The 8018-nt window shown below is 41.9% G+C and overlaps 1 long non-coding RNA gene across 1 annotated transcript; it reads right to left on the bottom strand.

Annotated features, from left to right (window-relative positions):
- Positions 1 to 3409: 3409 nt before the first annotated feature.
- On the bottom strand, positions 3410 to 7274 carry LOC139730089 (uncharacterized). The gene is made up of 4 exons (XR_011710908.1): positions 7153 to 7274; positions 5225 to 5463; positions 4754 to 4933; positions 3410 to 3451 (listed from the first exon to the last, which is right to left on the bottom strand). It is a non-coding gene; the product is annotated as an uncharacterized lncRNA (long non-coding RNA).
- Between the last annotated feature and the right edge of the window lie 744 nt (positions 7275 to 8018).

Here is an 8018-nt window from a genome sequence, read left to right as displayed (position 1 = left end):
CCGGAGCCATTGCGACTGCGGCTGCACGCCCACCAGTAACGTTGCAAGAAGGAACCTGATGGGGAATATTCACCCGGATCCACTCCTCGCTGCGCACAGGCTGGCATGCCAGCTGCATCGCTCTCACCCACCACTTTTCACTGCGACTCATAGCCAGCTGGTACTGGGCCTTGATGAGCAAGTCGACTCCCACTTGAAGGTGGAAGACGGGCTCACCCTGTCCCTGCACCAACAAGACCGGGTCTAATAGCTCTCCCCGGTGGTGTCGGACCCAAAGGCACTCTAGAAGGGACAATTCCCCCAAATCGCGGACGTCCGCCCCCTCTCCCATTTCCTGACCTCCATTCCCCCATGAGGAGTTGGGCGGGATGGGGATGTTCGGTTGATCCACATGGACCAACCGAACCCTCTTTGTTCGGCGTTTACGTCCTAAGACTAAAGGGATGCTCTCCTCTCCGAGTACCAATGTGGAGTCCCGGATGTTGATGTTTATTTCCATGCTACGCAGCAGATCCAACCCCAGAAGCATGTCGCCCTGTATGGGTGCCACGTACAGGTTGGATTGGAACTTGGAGGAGCCGAGTTGGAGATCGATTGGGCCGACCACCATCCCACTCATCTGCAAGTCCTTGCCTGCTGTGTTCAGTTTGACTGTCTTCAGACATGTTGGTTTCGGGTCAAGTGACTCGTAAACCTCATCTGAAATGATAGAGACCTCCGCCGCAGAGTCTACAATAGCGCGGAGATTGCGGTTTCCCACCTCTATGTCTACGCTAAATAGCGACGACGATTGCAATAGGCACACCACGACCTCCTCTGCAGTGGGGTCTCTCGTCATGATCGCTGGATCCGTCACATCAGGGGCGTGGTTCTCCTGAGTCGACTCTGAGTCAGGTGGGTCCAGCTCTTCTGTGTCCCTGACAAAGGATGGAGTACATTCCTCTGCCAGGCCCGGATCCACAACTTGATCTAACAGCCAATCTGGTATAACTTTCTCCTCACCCCTCGAAGGGTGTGCAGAAGTCTCCCCTGAGGAAGCCTGCTCTGCTCCCTCTTCGGGGGGCGGGAGGACCACTCGAGGAAAGGAGGCCCCTTGGGCTAGGGGAGCCGGTGCTTCTGGACCCTTGTGAAAAAGTACTGCAGTAGTACTGCAGTACAAGTATTGCAGTACTACTGCAGTACACGTACTGCAGTAGTACTGCAGTACTAGTACTGCAGAAGTACTGTAGTAAATTGGACACTTTACTGCAGTACTAGTACTGCAGTACTGCAGTACTGCAGTACCAGTACTGCAGTACTACCTCACTTCTTCCTTGCAGTACTAGTAGTACTGCAGTACTGGTACTGCAGTAGTCATTGCATCAGTAGTACTGCAGTACTGGTACTGCAGTACCAGTAGGCCTACTGCAGTACCAGTACTACACAGCAGTAGTACTGCAGTACCAGTACTGCAGTACCAGTACTGCAGTACCAGTACTGCAGTACCAGTACTGCAGTACTACTGCAGTACTGGTACTGCAGTGGTACCTCAATGGTACTGCAGTACTACTGCAGTACCACTGTAGTACTACTGCAGTACCAGCACTGCAGTAGTACTGCAGTACCACTGCAGTACTACTGCAGTACCACTGTAGTACTACTGCAGTACCAGCACTGCAGTAGTACTGCAGTACCAGTACTGCAGTAGTACTGCAGTACCACTGCAGTACCAGTACTACAGTAGTACTGCAGTACCACTGCAGTACCAGCACTGCAGTAGTACTGCAATACCACTGCAGTACCAGTACTGCAGTAGTACCAGTACTACAGTAGTACTGCAGTACCAGTACTGCAGTAGTACTACAGTACCAATAGTGGTACTGCAGTACCGGTACTGCTGTAGTACTGTAGTACCAGTACTGCAGTAGTACTACAATGGTACTGCAGTACTACCAGTACAGGGAAACCTGGGAAAAGAGGATATCTTATTGGTCTCATCTGAATTTGCAAATATTGAAATAGTAAACATACAGTATGCTATGTTTACAATGAGGTACCGGTTATAACGAGGAAAAAATGGTGGTCCCACCAACCTCATTATAAAAGGGTTACCCTGTACTTCATTACTGCAAATGAATATACATGTACAATTACAACGATAAACAAGTGGCAATCTATATCCGCTTTCATAGCATACATAAACAATCAATAAAATATAATACAATGTTTGTTTTTTTCTAGAATTCAAGTACTGAGTATACATGAAACTCATGTATGTTTTTCCCTGTAGGCCTACACCCCATCTGGGGCCCATATGGGCCAAATGGGCTTTGCCAATTTAGTTCCATATTTTCCCCATATACACCACATGGGGCCCACACTGGTTTTGTCAGGGCAGGCATGTAATCTAGAAGATATTCTACAGTGTAAGTGTAGCTAGGTTGAAAGGGAAATTTGTTTTCCAAGGTGGAAACACAGATTTCTCTCATGTGAATGTTTGCAAAGTAATGAAATAACAAAAAACATACAGTAAATGTATGAAGATGAATTACAACAGACCGCTTCTGCAATTTAGTCAGATTTTATGCATGCTTTCTTCACAAAATTGAACCTTAACAACCACAAAGCTTGACTGAAGGCTTGCCCAAACCAGCAACAGCCAGGGGAATTCATGTCTGTGGAACTCGGTGGAAGGGAGCAGGTGAATGATATGCTTCCATTTCTAGGCTGTTGGAAAAGAAATATCCGTAAGTTGTTATGTAATACATTACAGAAACGGTTTGTTGGCACAAGAGATGACACTTCAAGCGCTGACAGGAATAATGATCAATATGATGTACATGTATTACGAAAACATGCAATCCTGATGTAAAGTTAAGTTGAGAGGAGTAGAGAACACAAAGAACTTAAATCTGAGTAGACTTGATGTAGCATAAAATTTAAACTATTTATTATGGAAAGTCCAGCAAATGAAGGAACATATTCACAATGCATGCAAGCAAAAAAAATTGTAATGTTCTGTCAATATCATGATACAGTACATGTATAAGGAATTATATGTATTTTCAATGATGATCATATAAATAAAAATGATGCATGAAAAAATTTCCAATACTTGGTTTGATTTTACAGTCCAAGTAGTAGTACATAGCCGACTTGATCCTGACACTTTTCCTTTTCATTCAAGATAACACAATCAACATTCTCCTCATTTATAAATAAAAAGAGAGAAGAAATGTCACTGAATGTGATAAATGTCCCACCATAGTCTACAATCACAAAGGCGACAGTCAATCTTTTTCTTAATTTCCAGCTGGAGCCTCTTGCACACTCTTTGTCCTCCTCCTCGTCTGCATGTTTCCTTTATGATCACGCGAGTTGGAAATCCAGTGGCAAGCCCAGTTTGTGGTCTCTTTCTCGCTGGTACAATGTATCTTGCATCCCTTTGCTTGTGCATACGAATGTATCATGTCTGCAGTAGAAAAGATGATAGAAAAAGAAATGCTAAATTGTCAGTACATACCTGTGTATACATACATGTATTTCAAGATTGAAAAAATGAAACATCATGGAAATTTTATTCCAAGTATCCAGATATTGAATCAACCCCCTCCCCCTCCACATTTTGGCGACTACTCCGCCTCATGAAATTTTTTGACTGCATCGTTCCCTGACTTTTACTTTGAAGTCTTGCACATCTTTTGATACTGTCATGACGCTGCATGACGTTTTATGTATGCCTGTCAGACTGAAAATGGCTCAAAACGTGATTTTGTGTATAAAGTCTATGCAAATTGAGTTTTCTCTTCTTATTCATAAAGATATTTATATCTTTATGAATAAGAAGAGAAAACACAATCTAATCATTTTCACTTTCATGGGCTGAAACTAATTAATTTTATCATGATAATGCTTGAAATGGGTTCTGACATAAATTCTGTGGGAAAAAAATGATAAATCAACAGGCCGAAAAAACAAAAAAATACATGTACCTAAGATTACCAAGAAATTAATACAACAATAAAATACTGAAGAAATTGATTTTGATACTATTTTTTTTTCAAATTCATTGTTAGAAATGCCACAAAGAATGTTTTCACCAAAAAATAGGATTCTAGGAGCTTTAATATCTGAAAGGGAGCAAAATGCATGATTTTATGCATATACTGTATGACGAAAATTTCCATTTCTTTTTGTATAGCTTGGTAGATTACACCACGGGTAATGAACAAGCCAAATTTCATAGCGATTGTGCAATCAAACGCTGAGATCTCGGGGGGGGGGGGGGGGGGGGGGGGTAATTGAATCAACCCCTCCAGGCCACAGAACACTAAAAAGGGCCTGGCCTGGTTAGGGGTAAGAAGAATTCAAAGTTTATTTGATGGAAATCGGATATGGAATAGCTACAAAATCCAAAAAGTACAACTGAAAGATTGTAATAAAATTTGGATTCCACGCTCTAATAGGATTGCTCTGTTTTGGACATCCCAGCCATTTCAAAATTGATTTTCATTAAAAAAAAAAAAAAAAAAATGAAATCCCCATGAAACTACATGGTCTTTCATACAGTTGTATTTTACAAGAGGTTTCTCACTATCCCACAAAAAAACAAAAACATGACAAAAACCTTAAGCCAAGTCTCAACCAAAACTTTATGATAGAGCTCTGTATCCTATAAAAACGAAGGAAAAAAAAAAGACTTTGAATGTGGAAATTAAAAAAAAAATGGCTAAGAAAGTAATTCTGTTCTTGAAGAGGGCTTGGCTTGACTTACTGAAAATAGTACTTGAGACGAAAGCATGGCAACCTTGTAAATCTGCAAACGAAGATGTCCCCTTCATGCTCGACCTGTTGTTGCCATGCAGGTCTTTCTGATCTCATGACCCACAATCTTCTCCAGAGAGTTGCCGCACACCGCCTGCCATTAGGATCCACTGATTCTGAGGATGCATGTCTGAAAAAGAGTTGAAAAGATCAAATCCTTAAATAAAATAAGAGAATTTACTAAACATAAACAAGCAGCTGACAAGACAAATGATTAATTCCTTACTTTTTTTATACATGTAAAAAAACATTCAAATCTCATTTCTCATTTTATGTGACATCTAATTTCATATAAACACTATGTTCACTGTTATTGAATTGATTTGGTTAAAAACTAACAACAGATTACAGAGGACAGAGGTCAAGGGAAAGAAAAATGACACATATAGGCAACACTTTCGAATACTAGTATTTTGCTCACCAATATCTTTCTACCAGCATAAGAAATCTCCAGAAGCTAGAAGGCTGTCGAGCTCCTGGAAAGCTGCCTTACTCTCGAGGGGGTAATGGCGGCATCGTAGTCTCCTCAGCTCACCAATCTCCATGTTTACTGGTAAAGCAACCTGCTGTGGTGGCGCTCTGCAATTTGAATGTACACCTGCTCATGTTGGTCTAGCCTCTCCAATACTTCAAGCCTATGGAGAGTGAACATCCTCTGATCTGAAAATGCAGATGAAGAAAAGCATTCAAAAGATTAAAGACGTACTGTCGTGCATACTGTCGTGCATATTTTGAATTGATTGTAAGCGCTTTGGGCCTTGTGGGAAAAGCGCACTATAAGTAATAATAATAATAATAATAATGCTTCACAATGGATGAAACAATTAACCACTGGACTGCAGCAGGCTTTTACGCACACTGAACACCTGGGTGCTGATGCATAATAATGCATGTGTATCTCAAAACATGCCTTCCAGAAGGCGAAAGATTGGCCAAGATTATATTGCTTGAAATATGAAATAGTGAGGCATCATCCTCTCCTGATCTGCGATACCTCCACAAATCCTTCACAAAGAGCAGCTTTACTTACTATCATCAAAAGATTCATCAAAACCCTTCTTCCCACTGTAGGTCGCCAATTTGAATTGAGACTCTGTAGAAACTTTCACCTTGGAGACCAATCAAAACCCTCACAAATCACAGCTAAATCACTGATTTTGGGGGGCAGCTGTTGCCCGTACATTCAATCATGTCATAGGGGTAGGGGTAGCACAGCGCTGAGGCTTCAAATTGCACATTATATGAAGACGTAATATTATATTACATGCTCAGCACACAATGGAATGTTGCCAAGGATATTACGTGGTCCGCAGCCAAGTGGTTAAACCCACAAATCTCACAGAAAGTTACTTGCAAAATGCTTGTGATGGAGTGAAGAGGTGTATCCTAACGGTTAGACTGAGCTTTAGCCTTTAGTTGACAAGAACTTTTGTCACAATCATAAGGAATTTGACAAGGAATGTCTTAAATCTAAACGTATGTCTCCTTACAGTTAGCTGCACGCGTAAGGAAGTGCAAAATTAAATTCTGAGCCTCTGTGTCCAAATTCTCATTTTTGAAAGTAAAATGAGGAAAAGGTCAACTTAGGTCTGAACGATCTAATAGTACAGCCAGGTTCCCAGTCAGTAGTTGTGGCTATGGATGTGACATAGGTTTTTAGGTGGTTACTATTCAGGATATCTGGGCAAAGGTATGATGCAAAGTTGATTGTAGAGTCTAGAGGCGGCTGAAAACTCCCCCGGCTGAACTTAACATACATGTAAATAGATTCTAACGTTATATCTTATGGTAAGGGTACCACCTATCGGCAGGGTACCTGCTTGACATCGGCACCCTGGCTCCCTGCGTATTTATCATGGCTGTTTGCGTACGAACGAAAAAGTATGCGCGGGATTACAGTAAGTGTCATTAGCTTTGAAAACAATAAAAACGAAGAAAGCAAGCAAATCAAACTCACAAACAAACTAACAAACCAAACTAGTAGTAGCCCTAGACATGTTTCAATTACACATTACACATGCGCTCAGTAACGACGCATGGCTGTGAAATTGACGTGTATTACCTACAGTGTATGGAGGGAGGGTTGCCGATCGCTAGAACTAACGTTGCGCGAAGAAAACGGATTGCGTGCACTAAAATTGCGCTATTTTAAAACGGAGATTTAAAACCAACAAGACGGTCACGACATTCGAAACTGTAGTATTTATGGCATATTTGAGGTAAGATTTAGGCGAATTTGTAATATATTTTTGGAATAAACAAGCTACAAATCCAATAGGGTGACGATAGGTGGTACCCTCAATCATACACACAATCAACATGTAGGGTATACAGTTGAACGTAACTTACCATTTTTAGCTGCAAGCAGCTTTGCTTGATGTGTTGATGCAGATTTTCCGCTGCCCCATTATACTACAGTCACTTCCTCATGGGAACAACAACGTGAATATTGGGCATTGTCCTTTATCCAGTCCACCACAGGAACTTTTCCAACGCTGTCATCACAGTCACAAGGCATAAAATTTCTTCATTCTCTGCGCTGCCATTTTGCTTTGTACGCGTAACGTTTTACAGAATTTGAAAATGCAACTCAACGGCGGTACTCGACTCGTTGCGTAATACATGCACTGTACTCGCATCGCGAGTGTGCGCGCACGCACGCGCGCGTAGCTACTACATGTATAACCCCACTCAGTGGTCATAGAAGCAATATGTGCGTGCGCGCGGGCTGGCGATCACACGTGCACTCGATTGGCGCCACAAAATACTAGTAGACACGAATGAGGGGGGGGGGGGGCTATCGGAGATCCGGTTACTGCAGTAGTACATTTTCGGCGCATCATGATAGAATAAAACATAGGAAATTTGATCGGATTTCAACTCCTTATGTGCCATGGTGGAAATCCCCTGTGTGCCACGTTATTCTGAGACACGGAGGTAGTCATGCTTACAAAATTCTGTTAGGATGAGCATAATAGCTAGTAGGCAAGGTGAACGAAGTACCATTTTGTAGACTTGCCGCTTTTCAAACACGGAATTTCGAATTTACACCACCCATGTTTTTCCCATTTTGCAGAGACCGCGGTTCCTTCCATGTTTCTTTGAAAAAAAATGCAATAAGATACCATCAGATCTTCCTACTATTAATTATCAAACATAATCATTTCGTGTACGTATTTTTTTAGGTCAGCCCACAATGCAACAAGCAAAAAAAG

The sequence above is a fragment of the Diadema antillarum genome, unplaced genomic scaffold (assembly GCF_040938485.1).
Source record: "Diadema antillarum isolate AM-2024a unplaced genomic scaffold, OU_Dant_1.0 seq00000291_RagTag, whole genome shotgun sequence".
In the NCBI taxonomy this organism is placed as follows: domain Eukaryota; kingdom Metazoa; phylum Echinodermata; class Echinoidea; order Diadematoida; family Diadematidae; genus Diadema; species Diadema antillarum.
The sequence above is the reverse complement of the archived record's forward strand: the minus strand, read 5'-3'. Positions and strand labels throughout refer to the sequence as shown.